General features: G+C 33.8%; 2 pseudogenes; one reads left to right on the top strand and one right to left on the bottom strand.

The window, feature by feature from the left end:
• LOC128163202 (THO complex subunit 3-like) overlaps positions 1-23,920 on the bottom strand; it is a 51,737-nt pseudogene extending 27,817 nt beyond the window's left edge.
• Positions 3,243-5,255, top strand: LOC128162572 (uncharacterized; annotated as a pseudogene).
• Positions 23,921-26,050: the final 2,130 nt, after the last annotated feature.

Below are 26,050 nucleotides of genomic sequence, written 5' to 3'. Positions count from 1 at the left end.
AACTCATTCCACATTTGAACCCGAGCAAGAATATTTTTATCAATAAAACTATTTGTTTATTTTCTAAATAGAATTTTGTTTATACATAGAGGACTTTAAAAGATTTAATGTGTGTTTTTATAATACATTTTTACTGAAATGCATGAACACTTTCTGCACTATTTTCTTACGCGTAGACTCAATTCATGTGTTCTACGCGTGCCTTCCGGTTTGAGACTTCAGCTGACAGTAAACCAATAGACGCCTTGTCTAGCTGGAAAACGCTAACAGTTTTGGCAAATGACCCCGAGGCCAGGTGCCGTCCGTCACAGCTCCACGCCACAGAGTGAACTTTGGAGTCGTGCGCCGTGTGTTCTCGTATTCTCTTGTTTTGTTGAAAATGTTTTCGCATGTTTTCAATGTAAGTTGCCATCTTAGGATTGTGTAGAATAAAAACCTACCGAGTGGATAGAAAAGTTCCGGAAACCAGAAGTCCATGGGCGATAGCTGCAATAATCATGATAATGTAGACCTCTTCCGATCTTTTTTTTTTAATCGGAAAGGGTTACATTATTGCAGCTACATGGACGATATCGCTGACTCAATCAACAATTTCTGATGAAAGTCTTACTGAAGACTCACTGTTGTTTCAATTTCTTTATAATCACTGTGTTTCAGAATCTAAATTTCTGCTCTCTACCATACCTAACATCCGCACAATGTCAGGGGTCCTGAGTCCACTCGTGGTCGTTGATGGCATCAAGTTTATCATTACTGAAAATTTAATTTTACATGTAGTATACATTAAAGAGAAGTATAGACATTTAACTGTATTTATTTTCACAAAGAGTCTGTTTTGTTTTGTCTTTTTTATAACTAAACAATCATGATTTTATAAAATCAATATTTAATAAGGGTAATGCAAAGAACTGCGAACGCTAACGCCCGTTTCCTGCCTACATTTTACATCCACATTTTTCGGAATTTCTGTCAGATATTCAAAAACTAAGTTTTCTACTAAAAAGTATAATCAAATCCTAATCAATTTATATCAAAATAAAATTTGTAATCAAATTATTTATTTTTAGACAAAAGTTTTGCTAACGCGGGGTCTTAAAAAAATGTCATCATAATCGGTCTCTATGAGTAAGGAAAATATTATTTTAGCGGCCAATATGTGCATAAAAACTTAATAATAACATATTAACAATATATCTTAAAGTAAAATTTCGTTTTTAATTCATATCTGTTAATTATTTTTCGAAAATTTACAAAGCATGGAATGTATTTCGGTCTGTAGACATATGCCCCCCCCCCCCCCCCCCCGTGAAACAACAAACCCTTTGGTAAAAATATGCTAAATAACAATAATTAAAACCCTCAAAAGGAATTTTTGTTTCACGGGGGGGGGGGGGGGATATGTTTCAAAAACATTTCCGTTTTCCGTTATTTTCTGTTACGAAATGAGCTATTTTAATCCAAATACAAAGTTATCTTTTTTTGTTTGACTAAATCATTTATATTTAATGAAAATATACATAAACGTTTACAATACATAATAATGAAAAATAACTCTAATTAGACAACTTTTAGAAAATGACTTTTAGTTAGGCGGCTAGACAATGCTATCGTTGTCTTTTGCATAAATGATAATGTTAATTTTTTTTTTACCCATAGTTAATATCACTGACAGTCAATATCTCTTTTCAATTGCTGCGAGAAAAAGACATGTAATTATAATATTATGCATATTGTTCACGATAGTTAATGTTTGTCAAAAATTGTTTGAAGGGAACATAATGAAATTAAAAAACATTGCATTTTTTTTAACCGATTTAAAGTACGGGTATATATCCTCCTACATTGTGTGAATTTTTAACCCCTTTACTCTGATTTCAGTTTGATGGATAGAAAACATGAATGATTCCAACAATACATTTTCTATTGCCTCTAATGTACTTTGACCCCATTCCAGAGGCCAAAATATTGGTTTGAGAATCAACGCAGGGATGTAAATGAGAGTGTTATTTTATTGTGTTCACTTAATTCGATTCATACAGTACTGCCTCGTACAAATACTATGTTTAAGAGCTGATCATTTTTAATTCAACTTGTAATTATATTTTTTATTTTGCCAGAACTGAATTATGAAGGGTCACTGACCCCGAATTAAGTGACAGAATTAATTCATTATAAATATCAAGCTGAGCTCAATCTCAATTATCCGGAGGCACTACATATGTTTATTTACATACTGTATGTCAATCCAGCAATTTTTCACCGAAGATGGGTGGGTGCATGGATGTGTTTCGAGTAATCTTATTTGTCAATGGGAAGAAGAGATGGGGTTTCCTGAAACCTTACCATGTAAATTTGATATTTCAAGAACAAAGGGAGTGGGGGACGGGGCCGGGTTCTTAGACGTCCCTGACTTACATCCCCTTTTCTAGACCCTCACGTAACATACATGTACCAAATATTGTTTCATTGTTTCATTTTCAAAAGAAGTTACAATTGTATTACAATGTAGCAAAAAATGCACAACTGATGGCAAACAATTAACCTGCCACACAGCTATGCATGAACTTAAAGGGATATAGCAACATATGTCTACTGAGTACTGAGTAACTCAGATGACCTCTAAATATTTTTACATTGTTATATGCACGAATCAGATAGACCTATGTTTACTTATTTTACTTTTTTAAAATTTTGTATTGGGAAACTTTACTCAAATAATTGTGCGGTGATACTTAGGACAAATCTAGCAGTTTAGAAATAATTATAAGATTGCATGGATGTAATCTGTACTGAAAATTTTTTTCTCTACATTTGTATGCTTCTGATGGGATTTGAACCCACTCTTCATTCCCAAAGGAATGTGTGCACCATTACACCACACCAGCTTTAACATAGTAAATTTTAAAATTCTCCTCATAAAAATCGATATCTATTTCTTTAAAACAAAAATTTGAATAGCCTACCTTTTAAAGCTGAATTGAATATGCTCAGCACACAGGCACCTGACGGTATAATTATTAGGTAATTTTTTTTATAATTTTATTATGAGAAAAATAAATAACGTCAGGTGCGAGTGATAAAGAATGTTAGATCTATTTAAACCTCTCAACAAGGGGTGACCTCAATTCTGGTCCAACACAAACATGAACATGTATATACAAGTGTCATCAAATTCGATCACGTGATCTTGCACAGGTAGCAACCAACCAGGAAGAATAAACACAACCAGGAAAAATAAACACCTGACGCCCGCCATGTTGGATCGTGAAAAATTGTAGTTTACCAATGGGGTAACGTTAGGTAAATTTTATAATCCACTTTCTTACTGTGTTTTCTTAATAATAAAATACGGTCAAGAAAAATTTAAAATATGGTGACCATGCACATTGGCAAAAAATGTAAATTTAATGCATTAAATTGAAACTCTGAATATATAGAAATATTAATTAAATCAAAATGGTATATAAAAGTATACATCATTGATAATGACTGAATTTTACTTTCCAGGTCTACTTCCCTCCATAGTATTTTAATTATAATTGTTCCCTGACCATGGACCCCCTAAACAGCCTCCAGGATCTTGTACGCTGCATTCTTTGTGAAACCTCTGAGGCCACCATGTACTGTAAAATTTGTCATATACATCTGTGTAAAGACTGTGAAGAGAAACATTTATCTGATTCCTCTAAAGTTCATAAAGTGGTATCACTTAAACAATATATAATCACTTTGAGCAATCCTAAATGTAAGAAACACCCCACCAAACAATGTGAACTCCATTGTGAACAATGTAAAATTCATATTTGTGCACAGTGTGTATCATCTGGAAAACATTCAGGACATAAACAAGTCGACATTTTCCAAAGGTTTGAAAACAAAACAGAAGTTTTACAAAAAGATTTGCAAGAATTAGAAAAATCCATTTATTCTAAATACAAAGAGATTGCATCTAACATCCCAGTGCAGAAAACTGATCTATGTAAAAACTCCCAGAAATTGACAACAGCAATTGACAAACAAGGAGAAGTCTGGCACAGAGAAATAGACACCATTATCACAAACCTGAAATCTAACGTGGAGGAAATGGAATCCAAACACCTGGTTGTCCTAAATAAGCAGGAAAATGAAATCACACGCACAATTGATGAAATAACACAGACCATTGCTGAACTGAAGAAGTTACTGAACTCTAAAGATGTCAGCCTTGTCTCTGAGTATAAATCCAGGAACGCTGAATTCAGAAGATTGCCTCCTAAACTCAAAATGTCCTTACCAAACTTTAGGCCTCAGGAAATCCACACATATCAGCTGATTAAACAGTTTGGTTCTCTGTCAGCATTATCTTTTACAACAGAGGAACAAGACTATAGCATGCCGCCCCAGGGAGCCGAGTCCTCTCCCCCAGACCGGTCACTGATGGATGAACCGCGGGTCATCACAGCTATAGACACAGAGTATGGTTTATATGGTGTGATGTGTGTGAATGACACAGAGATCTGGACTCGTGGTAGGAACAAGATGATGAATCTCTACAACCTCCGGGGGAACTAGTGGAGTCCATCCAAACCAAGTCATTGAACTATCCACAGGACATAGCAGTGACAAGGAGTGGGGATCTAGTTTATACTGATTACGATGATAGAACTGTGAACATAGTGAAGAATACACAGATACAGACAGTGATCAGACAACAGGGGTGGATACCTGACGGTGTCTGTAGTACCTCCTCTGGTGACCTCCTGGTTGTCATGGTCAGTGATGATAAAGATGATAGAGATAGTGACAGTGATGATGATGATAAACAAACAAAAGTTGTGCGTTACTCTGGCTCCACAGAGAAACAAAGTATTCAGTACGATGACAAAGGACAACCTCTCTATTCATCTTTTGGATATAAATACATCAGTGAGAACAGGAACCTAGATATCTGTGTGTCAGATCGTTACGCCCGTGCAGTAGTGGTGGTCAATAAGGCCGGGAAACTCCGGTTTACCTACACTGGTCCTCCCTTTACAGTTACTATTAAACGATCATTTGATCCACTCGGCATCACAACAGACAGCCAGGGTCGGATCCTGACAGCAGACTGGAACAACCACTGTATCCACATCCTGGATCAGGACGGACAGTTCCTCCGCTACATTGACAACTGTGATTTACAGCGTCCACGGGGTTTATGTGTAGACACCAGAGACAACCTCTTTGTGGCTGAGGCGATCAAAGGTAAAGTGAAGAAAATCCAATATTACATGTAAATCAATTAACTGTACAAATTATATGTAAACAAAGCATATAAGTATATATTACATACTGTGTGTAGATATAATGTACACAAACTATTAATATTACGTCATTGTATGGTGTGTATCAGATGTAAACACGCTGTGTGTGGATAATTTAATGTATCACACATAAACTGACCATGTCTACAAGATGTAAACAGACTGTTTAACTGTATCTGTGTTAGGTTTTCATCAGTTAATCATTCCAGTTCTTTAATCTTTATTTGTTTATATATCATATGTTTGTATGTCAACAAATTGTTCTTTCTTATTGATATTACATGTCAATACAACAGACCATGTTTATATATTGTATGTAAATAAAATGTTTTATGTATCACATGTATATATCAAGTAATTCTATGTACATGTATATTACATAAAAACAAACTCCTTTTTCTATAGAATGTATATAAAGTGACTCTTTTACTGTGTCTATAATCCGTTTTGTTACATTATAATGAATAAACTGTATTTGTTACATGTGGTTATCAGCAAACTCTGTGTGACATGTTTTAATTACACATAATGGGTTAACAGACAGGTACATGTAGCACTCAGTTCTTTACCAACAATTGAGCGAGGCCACAAAGGGACTGAGACCCATTACATGTACTTATATAGAGGAATGATACCAGTATATTAACCCAGTCAGAATTCATATCCAATGAGACAATTGTTTTGACTTACCCTTAAACATTTAGAATTAGAGTAGATGTTTGATTTCCTGCTTATCTTGTTTCTTCTGTTCTAACTTCATACAATCATTGTGTGGAATATTCTGTCCCTTGGTGTTTTTATCTGGGTGATTTTTCTGAACTGATTAGAAGATTGTAACAAGAGGCCAATTGGCCTAACGGTCACCTGAGTAGCATATAACCCATACACAAACTTGTCGAGGAGTTTCATACATGTATATGCATTTAATTAATTAGGTTTCATTCTGGAGTAGAAAAATTATAAATTTGTAATGACGACCACCTCCCTGCCTAAAATCTTTCAAAAAGAACTATGAAACCTATAATTTTTGCAAAAAACTTAACGATCTGATTTACAAAATCATGTATTCAGTTTTTCATTTCAGGTGTGTGGGAGTAAAGAAGATAATAACACCTATACATCCATTTTGGCCCTGCCCTAGAGTCAAAACCCATACTCCAGGGGAAATGAAAATTTAAATTTCAGTAGAAGATTTCCTGGTAAACGTAATTATAAGTCAGTTTTTAATACAGATGTGTGAGAATAGAGAAGAAAATTTTCAAACATTTTATGCATTAACACTATTTTGCCATATTGCCCCCCCCCCCCACTTCATGTCCTGACCCCCTGACCCAGAGGCCATGCATTACAGAATTTAGGTAGAGGAGTTAGTGGACATCATAACCTTTTATTCAGTTTTTTGCCCACATGTGTCGGAGTAGAGGAACATTTGTTAGGATTTAAAACATGTTTACAATAAGGCCATATTGGCCCCACCCTAGAGCCTGCACCCCTAACAAAGGGGTCAAGAATTTTACAATTTTGGTAGAGGGCTTCATGGACATTATAATCTGCATTTAGTTTTTAACAAATATATATGGAAGTAGAGAAGAAGATTTTCTAAGATTTAATACATTTTACTATATGGCCATATTGGCCTAACCCTAGAGCCTGAACCCATGACCCAGGGGTCAAGAATTTCGCAATTTTAGTAGAGGGCTTCATGGACATCATAATCATGCATTTAGTTTTTAACAAATGTATATGGGAGTAGAGAAGAAGATTTTCTAAGATTTAATACAATTTTACTTTATGGCCATATTAGCCCCACTCTAGAGCCTGAACCCATGACCCAGGGGTCATGAATTTCGCAATTTTGGTAGAGGGCCTCATGGACATCATTATCTTGCATTTAGTTTTTAACAAATATATATGGGAGCAGAGAAGAAGATTTTCTAAGATTTAATACATTTTAACTACATGGCCATATTAGCCCCACACTAGAGCCTGAACCCATGACCCAGGGGTCATGAATTTCGCAATTTTAGTAGAGGGCTTCATGGACATCATTATCATGCGTTTAGATTTTAACAAATGTATATGGGAGTAGAGAAGGAGATTTTCTAAGATTTGATACAATTTTACTTTATGGCCATATTAGCCCCACTCTAGAGCCTGAACCCATGACCCAGGGGTCATGAATTTCGCAATTTTGGTAGAGGGCCTCATGGATATTATAATCTTGCATTTAGTTTTTAACAAATATATATGGGAGCAGAGAAGAAGATTTTCTAAGATTTAATACATTTTAACTATATGGCCATATTAGCCCCACCCTAGAGCCTGAACCCCTAACCCAGGGGTCATGAATTTCACAATTTTGGTAGAGGGCCTCATGGATATTATAATCTTGCATTTAGTTTTTAACAAATATATATGGGAGCAGAGAAGAAGATTTTCTAAGATTTAATACATTTTAACTACATGGCCATATTAGCCCCACCCTAGATCCTGAACCCATGACCCAGGGGTCATGAATTTCGCAATTTTAGTAGAGGGCTTCATTGACATCATTATCATGCGTTTAGTTTTTAACAAATGTATATGGGAGTAGAGAAGAAGATTTTCTAAGATTTAATACAATTTTACTTTATGGCCATATTAGCCCCACTCTAGAGCCTGAACCCATGACCCAGGGGTCATGAATTTCGCAATTTTGGTAGAGGGCCTCATGGATATTATAATCTTGCATTTAGTTTTTAACAAATATATATGGGAGCAGAGAAGAAGATTTTCTAAGATTTAATACATTTTAACTATATGGCCATATTAGCCCCACCCTAGAGCCTGAACGCCTAACCCAGGGGTCATGAATTTCACAATTGTGGTAGAGGGCCTCATGGACATTATAATCATGCATTTAGTTTTTAACAAATATATTGAAGTAGAGAAGAAGATTTTCTAAGATTTAATACATTTTTACTATATGGCAATATTAGCCCCACCCTAGAGCCTGAACCCCTGAACCAGAGGCCATGAATTTCACAATTTTGGTAGAAGGCTTCATGGATATCATAACAATGCCTTCAGTTTTTTCCTCACATGTAGAGAAAAATATTTTTGAAAATTTGGCTTTTTTTGCATATTTGGCCCCGCCCGTGGCACCCCAGGGGTGGAAGAGACAGGAATTTCACAATTTAGATTCTTCTTACCATAGAAATGCTTCACACCATAAATGGTAACGATTGGTCTGGTAGTTTTCAAGAAGAAATTAAAAATGTAAAATTGTAAACGCACGACGACGGACGAAGACCAATTGCAATAGGTCTCCTGAGTGACTCAGGTGACCTAAAAATGTATTTATACAATGAGTATATTGACATATATATACATGATACTGCTTATGAATGCTTGATGATAATTTTTTAAATAAAACTTTAAACAAAGAAATCAATGTATTGTTTATCAGCAACTAGCCTTTTAAATTTGACATCAACCACACGATGGCGTCAGAACTGTGGCGCCTGCAGGGTCAGCAATTGTCCCAATTGTCATGCTAACGTATAATTTTATTTAAAAGAGAGGGGGATTATATTATATAAAATAAAAGTACAAAGTGTGTACATATAAGTACCGGTACCAATTTGTCTTCGTTGAAGCGGCAATAATAACGCCTATCTCTGGTCAGTGGAGCAGTGAGGTATGAGGCCCTCTTTCTCTCTCCCTCTCAGCAAGTGCAGTAATGAGTGTGGGCTGACAGCGATATCTGAGATGGATTGACTGCTATTTGATGCATGTAACAAGTAAAATACATGTGAAATATGAAAAAAGTGCTTGTTTTAAGATACACAAGCTTTTAAAAAAGGCTGGATTTTACCTAAATTTCATGTAAAGATGCTGAAATGACTGATCATGAAATGTTAATATTTAAGATGCAAAATTATTAATTCTGGATTGAGTACATTAACAAGAATATATTCTAATGAATTAATTTGAATATAGAAAAAATGATGATTAAGCAAATAATTTACTTATATTTCCATTTCTCTAAACCCCTGCAATTTTTACGCTATATTTGAATCATGCAAACATTTGAGAAAGGGCATTCCTATGGCTTTAAACCAAATACTCTGCCTCACAACAAGGCTGCATTAAAGCAAGCTTTGTGAATTATACCTTGTGCATACAAAATTGTCTCCTGAAATGACGGAACTGGTCAACAATCCACCGTCAGCATCAGAGAGGAAGAAACAGTCTAGCGACTGGGGGCACCATTATCTTCTTGGTAGTGGGCACCTTAGAGTGAAACAAAACATCAGGAAAATCAAAAGTCAATTTTTGTAAACTGACTTCATTAATAAAAAAAATAATTTATGCCCAACTTTTGCAAAATTGAGACCATTTATTAACAACTACATTTAATTCACTACGTGTAATCTGGGATTATGAAACATATATTAAAATCCATGCACCTAACTTGTATCAAAATAATTGGAATAAAGCCAGTATGTATGTAAAATTTAAAAATTACATCATTATTAAAAAAAAAATCTACTAAATGTTCATCTATAAAAAAAACATCATCTCAAACGGTAAAAGGGAGGCAGCTTCAATTTTTAAGCAACATCCTATGCAAAGTGAACAATTCTTGCATACTGTAGAGCAGACTGAGAGAAAGCTTCCCACAGAGTACTTGAATTTTGCAAAACAGCTGAAATGTCTTTCGGAGTCATCAGGAACAGAGGCTGCACTGGATCGCTGACCTGCATGGTAAGGCGGAGGCTTCCGACAAGAATGGGACTCAAGAGTGCTGTGTGTACCTTCACATTCTACCATTACAACCCCTTCAAAGAAGTAGAAACAAATGCATATAATCTTTGCATACTGTTGAGCAGACCACAGGGACCTGAATCTTTATCAATCAGTCGCTTAATAAGTCATATATCGAAAAATTCTACCCCTACTATAAATAAATACACCGTTGTGTGAATATTATTACTTATTAGGTTAGTTACTGACTCACTACGGAAATATATTGGGTTGATCAATCTCATAGATGGCGAGGCGACTACTCCAAATACTTTAAGAACTTACGGCATGCGGTTTATGTATTAAATACTATGAAATGTCGAAATGAGGAAGCGAAGCGTCGACCAATGACGGCCATATTGCCTAATATTAATTAAGATAGAGAGAGTAGTGGTAGAATTTTTCGATATATGACTTATTAAGCGACTGATTGAAAAAAAATCAGGTGTCTGTGAGCAGACTGAGAGATAGCTTCCCATAGACTATTTGAATTTTGCAAAACAGCTGAAATGTCTTTCGGAGTAATTAGGAGCAGTGACTGTGACCTGCATGGAAAGACAGAAGCTTCCAACAAGAACGGGACTCAAGAGTGCTGTGTGTACCTTCACATTCGACCATTACAACCCCTTCAAAGGAGTAGAAACAGATGCAGATCATCTTTGCATACTAAGAAAAAATTATCACCAGCATCATCCAGACGCCTGGTCTCTGTATTACGAACCCGACTTGAAATGTACAACCCCCCCCCCTCCACTCGCAAGGTTGTCGGAACAGGGAAGGCGGTCCCTCACCATTAACCCCCTTATGTTATAGAGAGAATAATTCTATATAAGGTACATATCGTAGGATATTTTCATTTCAAGTCAAATCCGGTTCTCTCGATCCCCGCCCCACCTTATTTTCTATCAAATTCGCCGCCCCATGCAATATTAAATGCCTTCCGACGCCCCTAGAATGAGAATCCTATCATATGCGGGTTCAGATAATTTCCCAGGGCGGGGGGGGGGGGTTCTTTGTTTGGAAAAGGATCCTAGGCCTGGTTTCGTCGATATTTTACTTTGTGAATTTAATAAAGTTGAATTTTTCGGGGGGGGGGGGGGGCTTCGACTCTCATCTAGGTCTGCGCATGCCTATGACTACTAAAATTTACATTTATAAAGAATAATTAAAGTGATTCTAGACGTAGTTTGTTTATTGGTAAAGTTACAAAGGAAATATTTAATTTGGGGTGATTAAAAAAAAACAATTAAATGTCCCGAACATCAATGTTACACAGAGGAGGGTTGGGGTGTTCTGCATAGGTGATTAACTCGGTTGTAACTGAGTTTCATGAAAACAACACAGAACCTCTGTGGCAACGCATTTTGAAGATAAAAAATTAAGTCCGTTGAAAACCCTTTGGAAAAAATAATAATGAATAAGATTTACCGCCTTTGTTGACAACGGGGGGGGGGGGGGGGGGGGGTTAAAGATACACAGTTCATTTACCAGTACATCACTGAAATTGATTACGGGTGGATTAATATTTTTTAAGTTCCCTCATCATTTACATTGTATCTTTCTTTTCAAAATATGAAATATAAAGCAAGCTATACGCTTATAGCGTAAACGTTAAAGAACGGGAAAAGACCTAGGAATAAGATTTGCCGTAGAAAAGGTACAATGTTTTGAAAAACAGAAAACGAACTGCTCCTTACCCCCCCCCCCCCACCAAAAAAAGTTTCTCCCGTGGAATATATGAAGACCGTAATAGAATGTAACTACATTTGTATTAGAACTATTAAGTATTACAAAAAAACTATCGATATTTTATCAATGTAAAGTAGTCCCCTTCAATATACGGAGTTTATTTTACTGAGCAAAATGAAAAAAAAAACATAAACTTAAGCAGCATCGCTAAAACAAAAAGGTTTAATTTATATATAAATATTTACATCTCCCAAGTATTATTCCCTCTATTTCTTTAGGAAACTTATAGTTAATTCATAGCTCTATAGAAACAGCCAGACTGAAATCTTCACGCCCCATTTATCGATTGGTCGAAATCTACAGCGGCTGAAACTGACAAGAAAATGACAGGACAGATATCGACACGCCCTGTTCATCGATTGGTCCAAACCTATAGCGACCTAGGAAAAATCACGGACTGCACGAAACAATAATGACGATTTCAGACTCAAAGTCTCAACAATAATTTAGTGAATTTTACTTGCTTTTCCTAATCATTTCATTATGGTTATGAAGGTAGTGATCATTGCACAAAAAATTTACATAACCAGCAAACGCGGGTTATGTATTTTTTCTGCAATGTCACTACCTTCATATCTCGAATGAATCACCAAAGAAAGCATTTTATTGTTTTATAAAATTCACTAGTATTTTCTGCTCATATTCTTATGAAAATCGATTAAAGTTATTAGGACTTTTTAGGTTTGTTACTGATTTTCTATGGACATAGATGTATAAAAAATATAATGAAAAATAAATTCTTAAAATTTTGCTTTTATGACAATAGAGTTAGCTTTCTTGTTGCATAATTGTAAAAGAAGTTGTATAAAAATACGTATGAAATATATTTTCAAACTAAAAAGATAAAGAAATCAATGGAACTACTTATGTAAATTACATGTAATATGAAAAGTATAATTTATATAAGGAATAAGGAACCATTTTTAGCATGAGTATTATGAGGTGATAATTTCGGTCGGGGCTTGATCAAATCCAATAAGGACCGAAGGGCTTTATGATAGATTTGATCACGCCCCGATCGAAATTATCACCTCATAATATTCAAAGAATGATTCCTTATTACTTATATTAATTTAATTCTAAACCATCGTAAGATTAAATATTTAAATATAAATAAGCAAACCCCGCTGGCGCCTCAATTTGGCGACATTTGTATTATGGGTTACATAGTACAAAAGCGACACGTAGTGTTATCACAGACAAAGACACTGGAAAATGTAAATATAGTCATATAAACAAAAAGAACCCAGTAATGAAAATTGGTTCTTTCATAACACTTGACAATTTTTACAAATATAAATTGCAAATTTTCAATTAATTCGATGGTTTCAATTTTTTAGACCATGTCTTCATCCTTGTTTTAATTTTTGTTCTTAAAAATAATATTTTATACGGTTTCACTTTGAAATAACTTTCTCGGCCATATCTTGAATATACATTAAGTTTTGTATCTCAAGAATTTGGTATTGCTTAAGAATTTTTAAAAGCGTTTCACAGATAAGATAGTGCCTTTGATACGGCGGGCAATGCCGACACCGGCGCCATTTGTCGCGGTACTTCAAACCGATCGTTGGGGAAAGCCTTATCAAAGGAACCCCGACAAAATCCTTATAAAAACCGTATCGAAACAAAAAAAACCATATTATTCCCCAAAGAGTTGACAACAAAAGCAGAATGTCTTCCGCCAACGTGATGCAGTTAGCCAAGAGATTCAAATTCAGTTCAAAAACCATGTTCTGTACATGTACATACATTTCTGTACATACATGTACATTTATGTTAATCATGTGTTGAAACAAAAATATATTGCATCAGATAATATATATTTACATCCACCACGTACGATTTCATCGATTTTTTACGAAAACTGAGTGTAATTCATAGCTCTGTAGAAACTGACAGAACTAAAATCTACACGCCACGTTTATCAATCGGTTAAAACCTTCAGCAACTCAAGAAAACGAAATAATCATGATGATGTCAGACCCAAACTTTCTTTCAAGACGATTTGGCTCTTTCGCTTATCACACGTACTGTTGTACATTAACAATGATTTGGTTGATTTTTCTAAATCAATACGATCAATTAATTAATTTGTTGACAGAAATATGTAAATGAAAACAATAAAATGCTTTCTCTGATGATTCATGCGGGTTATGAAGGTAGCGATCATTACAAAAAAAACAACAACACAACCAGCGGTTTGTGTATTTTTTCTGCAATGTTGCCACCATCATATCACGCATGAATCACAAACAATAATGTTTAAATAATTATCACACACGGTCATGCTTTTACTTTGTGCTAGAATTACCTCAAAATGTGAATGTTTTGGTAGATGTAGATGTCAATGACAGTAAGAATTTTAGCGCGTCGTACGGGTCGGGGTAGAGATGTCGAACAAATATTTATATATTTATTATACTTTAATTTTAATTACTGAAATCTAATTGGTTTAGACGCAGTAAATAATCCAGTCTATTATCCTTATCGTTAGGAACACACTTGGCAACGGGTAACACTATACATTTACTGCATGATGGTAAGGGAAATATGAAGATTTATTCCCCCAAGAAAACCGTATATATGTATTGTTAAATGCGCGTAAACTATACGCGCACGGTTCGCCCTAGAATTCAAGTTATTCCTATAAGAAAGCAGAATTTTGTTTTAAGACATTTAGTCTAACAAAATAAATTATGTTTTGCGTGGCTTGACAATGGTTTTCTATGGGAGTCAATTTCAACTTACCCTCCCAAACAGGCACTATTTATGTAGTGCTGTATGTTCTATCTGATTAAGTTTACTCATAAATGAAATGCAATAACGATTGTGGTGCAATAGCTGTAAGCACTTTGATTATTACATGTATACATGTAATATAATTTATTAGGTTAACTTAATTACCCCCACCACTATTTTATGAACAATTTTAGTTTGGAAAAAGACATACATATTATGTTGATTTATAATTATTGGGTTTTTTTCTGTTCAATACATTTACAAATACATGATTATACCAACAGCAATAATTCGCAAACAATATATTTTTAAATCTTTAAATCTTAAAAAAACAGTTAGCTGGTTGTTGTGTGTCATTGAAGCCATTGTCTACGTTTAAGTATTTATAACGCCGCATTGTCAAAACATCAAATGCGTATTGTTTCTATTTGAAAGTGCCGAGAGAGAGAGAGAGAGAGAGAGAGAGAGAGAGAGAGAGAGAGAGAGAGAGAGAGAGAGAGAGAGATATTTTAGATGATAATCATAATTTATTTTGATAAAACCAAAAAATTGTGAGATACAAGTAACTTTCAACGTATGGGCCAACCATCACTTATCTAAACAAACAAGTTATTTCTTTAGCCAAACATTAAATTAACGTAAATGTTATTCGATCATATATATGTGTGTTATAAAAGCAATGCTGATTGTAATAGTCTAATTCGAATTCATAGAACTCATTTAAACATTTCGCCATAGCTCCAGAAACATGCATGAGAAAATTAACCATTATTCATATCTCTGAGACTGGGCAATTATACGTAAAACAGGGGCTTAACAAATTAGATTTGTTATGTTATTTAAGGCCAGTATCTGTATGTCCGTTCTGGTACATTTGAATAAATAAATCTTTAGCTAGCAACAAAATTTGACAAAAAAGACACTGAGTTATATGTAAGTGTCTTTTTTCAACTTAAAATAAGAATTTAGTTCCAAGAAGGATTGGAAATAAAAGCAATGTCCATATAGGTATTAACCCCCCCCCCCCCCCCCAAATACACACACACTCAGAATCAAATCGTCGTCATCTTAGTTATATACACCGTTTAATAACAGGATAGTAAGTTCTTACTCTTTATCATAAATCATTTATATAATCAGACAAAATTCGAGAGGGAGGATTCCTGAAACTTACATTTATACTTGGGATTTTTTGTCAACAGCTTAAAAATGGTATATCATGGCAATAACATGTATATTTACTTGTCTTTACTAAGTCTCAGAGTTATGTGTATAATGCAGAAAATATAAAAAATTTAAAACCATTTCGCTATGATATTCTAATAAATTCAAATATCATTTTGACTCGTGTATCAATAGATCATCCCCTGGACCTTAAGTAGGTTAGATGTAATTACCAAAACAAAAAGTTATTGCAATTTTATAACATTATGATTTCATATTACATTAGGTAACAATATCATTTAAATACTATGATCGAAGAAATATAAGGCTATCATACCTTTTCTTTTCTTTTAGAGACTGTTGTAAATAGTAATTGCAATTAAATCAAAAGATAATGACTAAATGATCAATTTATTATCTTTTTTGTAGCTTTGAAGAAATAATAATTCAAGAATACATGCATACAAATTGTTCCACGTACGTCTTTCCAATGCTTTTTCTGCAATAAAGTTAATAACAATGCCATCATTTCACCTGTTCTTTTTTACCAATCATAAAAAATAATCTCTCTATCACTGTCAATTAACATGGACAATCATTTCACTTTCTCTTAATCATTGACAGTTCATACATTTATGTCTCGTCTCTCCATCACTCACAGATATGGAACACATTTAAGGTAAAGAGAATGCGGACTTTCTCTTTGAATTGCCTCCTCTAATCACAGGCTTTCTGGCAGTAGAACTCGGCAGGTTCCAGCTTAGTAGCTAGGTTGGCCAGTAGATGGGCGTATTCAAGGTAAATGGCCTCCACCAGTGACACTGTAAACACACAATTAGAAATAGACCACACTATAGGCATGCTTTCTATGAAACTAACTATCAATAAACTATTAAAAGACAATTGCTATTATCTGGTCCCACATTCCCAAGGTCTAAAGATATCAACAGGTGCCCGGTCCTTTGTCAATCAGGCATAGCAGCTGAACTACATTGTACACGATGGTCACCTGTAGCACTAAAGGGTTTAGATCTTACTCTGACCGGCAGCAAGATCTACAAAAATTGTGAACATTCTTTTCAATAGCAAACTAAGACTTGTTACAATATCTATGTGTCAATAAAAAGAGAAAATGATGATTTTTTTTAGAAAGTAAAGAATAATGCAGCCATCAATTAAGTCTGTATTAGAGTGCATGTATATGGCACATAAAATAAAAGAAATGAAAAATGATATAAAGGGGATTTTGACACTAATTGCAATACACCTATGCATTTTGAGCCTCTCTCTATGTATTAGCATAAATGTTCAAGTCAGTAATTTTTTTGAGTATTTCAACAGAAAGAGGGCTGACAGACCCAGCTGATAACTAGTAATTATTATTGCAGATTGCAGAATGTTATTTGGGTTTTTTAAACTTTCATAAAACACCAAGAAGATGTATTCATGATGTTAATTGATAAATACTACTACCGGTTCATGTGTGGTAGATCGGGATTTCGTTTATATTTATTTTTATTGGTATTCCAATCCCAATGTGATTTTATTCTATTAATTTGGTAACGCCTACTTTATACGATAGCCAATAACTTTAATGACAGTTGTCTTTGTTCTCTTTTCCGTATATAAACCCATGTAAATCCTTTTTTGACGAGGGAGACAGCTGGTTTCGCTTTCTACTTTTCTCCTCAGTCCCCGTCTCGTCTGTCTTTTTGATGTCCCTGTTCAAGTTAGGTTTTAGAGTTGGGGGATTTTAAATACTTGATATAAACTTGTTTATTCTGATTTTGTTATAATAAATTTATAAAGGGTTGCTAATCTTGGTTTTCATTAACTTTGAGTTATTTTTTGTTATATCTGGTTTATCTGTATTGAGAGTGAAGTCGTTTTCACACCTTATTTATATTATTTAGAAAAGATAAATTCTTAATGTAGAGGTCAAATTCAGTCTCAAAACAAAACTAGAACTCTCCTAATGAGACTAACACCTCCGCAAGGCTAATTTCAAATGGGACAAATAATTGATTTGAATAAAAAAGGTTTGGAACACATACAAATAAAACAAAATTCTAAAATGTAAAAAAAATATTAGTTAACAAAAAAAAATTAAAATCAAAGTTGTCAGAATTTCACTGTAAATACATATGTATAACAGTAATGCATTTACAAATTTATGTATCTGATATTTTTTTTATTTAATTGTTTTAAAGAAAAAACCAACAAAATGACAATAACCCCTCCCTTTGCAGTATATGGAAATACCGGTAGCCAAGCAATGCTCTTCTGTTGATAAAACTATGAATATCTTTCTAATAAGAATCTTGACGGATGCAGATAGTTGTTTCAAATTTTCCTCACTTTCTCCTTTGGTAGAATGGAACTCCATATCAGAAAATTGATCCCATAGGACTATTATTTTCTTTGATGAGCTTGTTAAATTTAATAAACTCCGAAAACATTACCATAATTACCATACTTTATAAAGGTATGTAAGAAAGAAAATTTAATAAAATTAAAAAATTACAAACAATTTTAAAATTGCCAAACCACTACAATCATATCAGTAATTTTGAATTTCATTTAAATTAATGCCCTATAGGGTCACTTAAATTTACTTGACTAATAAATTTAAACAACTTCTAAAAATAGTTAACTTCTTTATAAATAATGATATTATTTATTTCCTTTTAATGATAGAAACGTTTGTTTTACATGAAACCGTTTTAAAATAGCCCCAAAACCATCGTCCGTTTTACAGATTATCAATTTTCCCTACACACACGCTCCATCTAAACCATGGCTCAGATAATGGCCCCCTTGGGACAAATGAATTCAGCCACACTTGTCTTTGATGTTCTTATTAGCTCCTCAGAATCTAACATTAACAACAATTTTGCATTGTCAGTTGATAGAATACTTATAAAAAATAAATTTAGTTAAGACATAAAGACAAAAAACCTCCATCTGGATGTATTTATATAAATATATTTTAGAGTGTCTTATTACTATTAATTAATTCATAAAATTTGTGATGATTACCACCCTTACTTTTCAACATCAGTGTACAATATATAGAATAAGGAAAATGAAAACTGTCATAAAATGATCAAGTCTTGTCTGATCTTAAAAAAAATTGCAGGTGCACATCTTCAGATGATAGTCAATATATGTACAAATTTTCAGACTGTTCAGTAGTAAAAAAAAATCTATGGGGGAGGGGGCAAAATTGCGTCTACAGACAGACAGACGGATGGACAGACAGACGGACAGAGTGAAACCAATATACCCCCTTAACCTCGTTTGCAGGGGTAAAAATAAACACAATATGAAGTCCTGATAAAAACCTATAAGGCACTGACCTGATACAAATGTATGAATTTACATTTTGTTTTTTGTGATCGGTTTCGGCCGAACACTGTTGTGTCCATATGAGGCATCCGGCAAATGTTTCCACGTGCGCGCACATTCCGCTTGCAAAAATAGTTCTTATAAAAACTTGAAGCTTTGGTTTAGTATTTTAAAAATAACATTTTACTCAGTTTTATTTCAATTCATTTACCTTAAGAGATACAAACATACATTAAATACAGTTCGACCTGGAATGCACATTTTGTCTCACGCGTACTTATTCATTCAGTAATGCAGCTGACCTCGATGAACTGACATCGATTATAAGAAGATGCTCCATGAACTGACCTCGATCTATTGATGTTGCCTAATAGTAGGTAGGAAGACGGCTTGATTTATAAACAAGGTTACGTTATAATGCGACCTCATGATGATGGCATTCAATGTTTTTCAGTCGCATTAAATTATTTTAATACAACTCTTTCTTTGTATATGTGTTAATGCTCTTTGAAGAGCCCTACTCTGAAGAAGAAGAAGAAGAAGAAGAAGAAGAAGAAGAAGAAGAAGAAGAAGAAGAAGAAGAAGAAGAAGAAGAAGAAGAAGAAGAAGAAGAAGAAAAAGAAGAAGAAGATACATTAATATTTGATAATTACGTTAAAAAAATAAAACTAGACAAGGAGTTTACGAACGGCCTTCCCCAAATTTATTTCAAATTTAATTTGTTGACGCTTTATAATGATGAAATTATGGTGTACAGAATCAAAATATTCTATATTTTGTAAAAATAAAGTACTATGGGCAGCGGAAAGGGCAGGGCAGAAAATACATTATTACAAAATCAATGGTGATTTAAATTCAACAATGCACATAATATCATCAATGACCATAACTGCCAAACCAACAGTCTTCTTTGCAAAATGAATATACCTATAATCAACCAAAGGTGTCCTAATACAAATCAAACGAACAAAAAGTAAAACCAACATACATAAGTGCAAAACGAACAGACATCAACATAAAACAAACGAAAGCACAAAAAAAAAACGCCAGGTGGCGTGTTCGGGAAGCAATATGCTCGGTCTCAAGTGAAGACTTATACAGACCATCTCGTACACAGGTCATTTCGTATGCAAAAAATCAACACGTAAACAAGGCAGAGAAGAAAGTGTTAATCTTTGACAAAGTAAATCATGTTTACACAAATGGCTCAAACATGTTGTTGTATATGCAATTGTATATTCCGATGATCTAATGACTGCTTTAAAATCCCTCATTAAAACATAGATATCTATACTACTATATGTATTTAAATTTTAAGTGTTAATTGATTAATTAATTTATTAATTAATTATCAGCAAAAATAAGTCTTTAAAATCTAAAATTTCAATCGGGATGATTTGAATTTTGTAATTGCCAAGAACTGAGCTTTTGCTTCACATAGAATCATATATATGAATAGAGCGGATCTACATGAAGTGTACGAGTTTTACAGAGGATGCTGTCCATCACTAAATTTAAAAAGAACATGAAGATTTTAAAAAACTTAACACAGGAAACTAGGAATATAGCTAAGTCAGCGGAGAACTGGTTTCTTTAAGTGCATGCACGCATTTATAAACTTTTTGCGGGTAAGATGTGCGATTTAATTAGCTAAATTCATAACTTGGAACTAAAAATGTGTGGTTTTTCTTTTTAAAACAAATAGTGAAATATACATTTTAAACTAGAAATCAATCTCTGCACACTGCATTCTTTTTCTAAAATAGTATTAACAGTGGCGTAGTCCCACCTATGGAAAGTGTTCGAATTAATTGATCGCGAAATACATAAAACTGTGTATGGATTATATTGACTATATCTTTACTGTATTGACTATTTGATTCAAAATAAAGTGAATATATTACATGATCCAATATCTACATGCATTAAAACAATACTTATTACGATGTCTTCACCAAATAAGTGTAGGAGATTTTAAATCAATATAAAGTAATTAATTTATCTTAAAGTATACTTTCCGTTTTGCAAAGGAACTTCTCACAATACATTAAACATTTTTAAGCCTTGTGTACGGATAAAATTTTGAAAAGGACTTGAATCTCAGTTTTGTATACGATTTGACTTTTTGTATACATGAACTATGTATGATATGGTCCGGGGACGACTTGGCTGGACACCGTGCATATTGTTTCTCCAACACGCCACCTGGCGTTCGTTTTTGTGCGTTCTCTTGTTTTATGTTGATGTCTGTTCGTTTTGCATTTATGTATGTTGGTTTTACTATTTGTTTGTTTGATTTGTATAAATACATCTTTAGTTGATTTTATGTATTTGTTGGTTTGGCATTTATGGTCATTGATGATATTATTTTGCATTGTTAAATTTAAATCACCATTTAATTTTTGCCCTTTCCGCTGCCCATACAGTACTTTTTAATTATTTTACATCAAACTGATCAAGTTGATTGCTTCTAGCTATCTATATATCATTCCTTTAAAAGAAATACTTGTTTACACTGATACGACTTACTCAAGCACTTAAAATGGTGTTACACATAAACATACCACACATATTGCATCTACTATAACATTCTTACCTGAGTCGACCTCTGCTATGTCTATAATCAGATCTTCTGATGCTGAGGCCAACATTTTACCATCATGGCTGAAGCTCAGAGTTATGACTGGCCTCTTTAATCTGAAATCGGCACACCAAATGTTCATGTCTCTGTTTTTTTCAGTAACTGCAATAAAACAGAAATATCATTCGACCAAAAATCAGAGATCCCTAATAAGTAGAGTTTATATGATAAAAAGATTGCAATTCTTATTTATTCTTCTTAAGAAACAGAGACCAAATTTCATTGCTTATATATGATTTCTTGGGCATGTTGAACAATGTCATATAAAATGCATAAACTACATACTAAACTTGACATCAGTGAATCTTTATTAAGCTTTAGAATTCAAACAGCTATAAATTTTCTAAATCTTATCATACATAAAAATATATACAGAGACATTTTGCTGGTAGTAGATCTGAAATAACATCATTTTTAAATGTACATGCAACAAAATGTACAGTACTTGTGAAGGGAATATTAAATGTAATATATTGTGCACAACTCTTACTACTTTGAGAAGGACCTAATACAGGCTAGCTCTGCTACGTCCCAAATATTGATCAAGGCGTCTGCACTACCGGTGGCATAGTACTTTCCCTTGGGGTCAAACTCGATACAGATACAGTTAGCAGGGAAAGCATTCAGGGTGTGCTGGAGTTTTAAATCTGTGTAGCTGTCAATGACAAGGTGTTCTATTTGCATACAGTTCAATGCATTTAAAATTACCAAATTGCTGCACAAGATATTGAGTAAAATAAATATGCACAATTAATATGAAAAACTTTGCGTTACATTGACCTTTAATAGCAATCAATTACCTAACCATTTGTTCACTAATGCTTCCTTACACTGCAATGTAACGTGCTCCATCTAATGATCTGTCTAAAAACTACCTCAGTATGTTTATGCTGCCTTGTCCAATCGTCAAGAAGAACAGGTCCCCGTCATTGTTCCAAGAGATCTCATTGACCTCAATCGGCCTTTGACCTGTGACTTCTGACATCAATAAATGTAATTAGGTCATCCTTGTTGCCCACAGCTATAGTGCTGCCATCAGGTGACCAGCAGATGTTTATGTTTTCCCCTTAAATATTGATTTACAGTTAATGTATAACAATAGTATCAAAAATCAATGGAATTTCACATACATTAATGTATTAACCATGTTAACGGCTGTTTTACATTAAAGTAAGTATTGACAATGTCTACAGCTCAATGATTCCTGGGTCATGGAATCAACCGTTGTTTTACCTTAAGTATTGACAGTGGCCACAGAACGATTGGTCTGGGCGTCCCAGATTCGTATTGTCTTGTCTCCACTAGCTGTCACCAACTGATCTTGATTCATTGGATGCCAACACAGCTGGTCAACACTGTCGCTATGTCCAAGTAATGTGCAATCTTTGACATAAAGAGTTTGTAGACAGACCCAAAAATAATTGTCAGACTAATCAATGTTTGAAAAAATATTAAGGTGGTATGGGTCATCTGTCGATATCATTGTGGATTAAAGTACATTATAATTAGAGTACTTTCACCGGTTTAGAATTTTCAAATTTTACAATATTAAGCCAAAAAAGAAGCTTTTGAAAATATTTGGGGAGGTTAAAAAATGTAACATCCCCAGCGGAATTCGAACTCATGACTTAAAGATTGGCAGTAAACCCTCTAACCCACTGAGGTGCGCTGTTAGGTTAAAATATTGAGAAAGAAATTACTTATATAATTACACTTTATTTTATTGTTTATTTCGATAAGCAATATGTCAAAACATGGAGGTGTCCTATACAACCTTGATTTTATTAATAAATATTTTAGACGCAGAAACAGATCTTTCAGTAATTTTTGGTTGTTTTCCAACATTAAATTTGAGCAAGATATCTACATAATTGACATCATGCTAAAACGACATAGCTTCAGAAATTACGTTTTCAAGGATGAAGATAAAAAGAAAGTATATTTGAAAATAAACTTGTACACGCATACTGTTATAAAATTAAATCATTTTTTTTTAATTTCTACCCAACGATATATTTCCCCTTAATTACCCTTTGTAGGTTCTCATTTTACTTTCACCATGTGATATCGATTTTCTGTTTTATATCGTAAGCAATAATTTATAGGGCGAGGTCTACATGCCAGGGAGAAAAAGTATCAACCTCATTTCCCAAAAATACGGTACATTGTACACAACTATCAATACCTGGATAGGGCACAGGGACATCGTATCCTCCCTACATTCTATGACATATCAATAAATAATTATTAATATATATGTCATAGAGTGTAGAGCGGATATAATGCCCCTGTGATTCAATTGTATAATTTAATTTCACAAAAAATCTGGGCTTTTTTTTATAATTAAACAATCATGATTTTATAAAATAAATGTTTAATAAGGGAAATGCAATTTTGTATAATGTATTAAAAAATGTTACCCATCTTTAAAATTGTTTTTGTTTTCACAAGCCATAACATCCAAGAAAATTTTAGAACTTGCGTCGATATAGTAAATATCAGTCAATAACTCTTTTCAATTGCTGTGAGAAAAATACATGTAATTATAATATTTTACACATTATTCACGATAGTTAAATGTTTGTCGAAAATTGTCCAAAAGTGAACATAATGAAATTAAAAACATTCCAATTTTTTGGAACTGATTTAAAGTAACGGTATATATCCTCCTTCAAATTAATATTTTCTGTGTGAATTTTTAACCAAAAGGTGTTCTATCCTTTACTATGATTTCAGTTTGATGGATAGAAAACATGAAGGATTCCAACAATACATTTTCTATTGCCTTTATTGAACTTTGACCCCATCCCACAGGCCCAAGTATTGGTCTGGGGATCAATGCAGGGATGTAAATGAGAGTGTTATTTTATTGTGTTCACTTAATTCGATTCATACAGTATTGCCTCGTACATGTACTATGTTTAAAAACTGATCATTTTTAATTCAACTTGTAATAATTTTTTATATTTTGCCAGAACTGAATTATGAAGGGTCACTGACCCCAGATTTAAAAGTGACAGAATTAGTTCATTATGAATATCAATCTGAGCTCAATCTCAATTAACCATAGGCACTACATATGTTTATATACATACATGTATGTCAAGCCAGCAATTTTTCACCGAAGATGGGTGGGTGCGTGGATGTGTTTCAAGTAATCTTGTTTGCCAATAGGAAGAAGAGATGGTGTTTCAAAGGCTATTTCCTGCAACTTTACCATGTAAATTTGGTATTTCAAGAACAAAGGGAGTGGGGGACGGGGCCGGGTTCTTGGACGTCCCTGACTTTCCTCCCTTTTTCTAGATCCTCTCGTAACATACATGTACCAAATTTTGTTTCATTGGACAAGAATTTTCAAAAGATGTTACAATTGTATGACAATGTAGTAAAGAACGCACAACTGATGGCAAACAATTAACCTGCCACACAGCTATGCATGAACAAGAATATAGCAACATATGTCTACTGAGTACTGAGTCACTCAGATGACCTCTAAATATTTTTACAATGACATCTGTGTTATATGCACAAATCAGATAGACCTATGTTTACTTATTTTACTTTTTTTAAATTTTGTATTGGAAAACTTTACTCAAATAATTGTGCAGTGATACTAAGGACAAATCTAGTAGTTTAGAAATAATCATAAGATTGCATGGATGTAATCTGTACTGAATTTTTTCTCTACATTTGTATGCTTCTGATGGGATTGGAACCCACTCTTCGTACCTAAAGGAATGTGTGCACCATTACACCACATCAGCTTTAACAGAGAAATTTTGATTGAATAAGAGGAAGTCTAGTCATAAAAAACAATATCTAATTCTATTTCTTTAAAACAAAAATTAGAATAGCCTACCTTTTTAAGCTGAATTGAATATGCTCAGCACACAGGCACCTGACGGTATAATTATTACGTATAGGTTTTATTTTTTTTATTATGAGAAAAATTAATAACGCCAGGTGCCTGTGGTTAGGCAGTGATAAAGAATGTTAGATCCGTTTAAACCTCAAAACTATGGGTGACCTCAATTCTGGTCCAACACATACACCTGTACATGTACATGTATACAAGTGTCATTGAATTCGATCACGTAATCTTGCACAGGTAGCAAACAACCAGGAAGAATAAACACAACCAGGATGAATTAACACCAGAATAAACACCTGACGCCCGCCATGTTAGATCGTGAAGATTTTTAGTTTTGTGTAAGGTTAGGTAAAGGAATAATCCACTTTCTTACTGTGTTTTCTTAATACAGGTAATCAAAAATGGTCAAGAAAAATTTAAAATATATATCATGCACATTGTCAAATAATGTCAATTTAATGCATG

This window comes from Crassostrea angulata, chromosome 9, assembly GCF_025612915.1.
Source record: "Crassostrea angulata isolate pt1a10 chromosome 9, ASM2561291v2, whole genome shotgun sequence".
NCBI lineage: Eukaryota > Metazoa > Mollusca > Bivalvia > Ostreida > Ostreidae > Magallana > Magallana angulata.
This window is presented reverse-complemented; position numbering and strand designations above follow the sequence as displayed.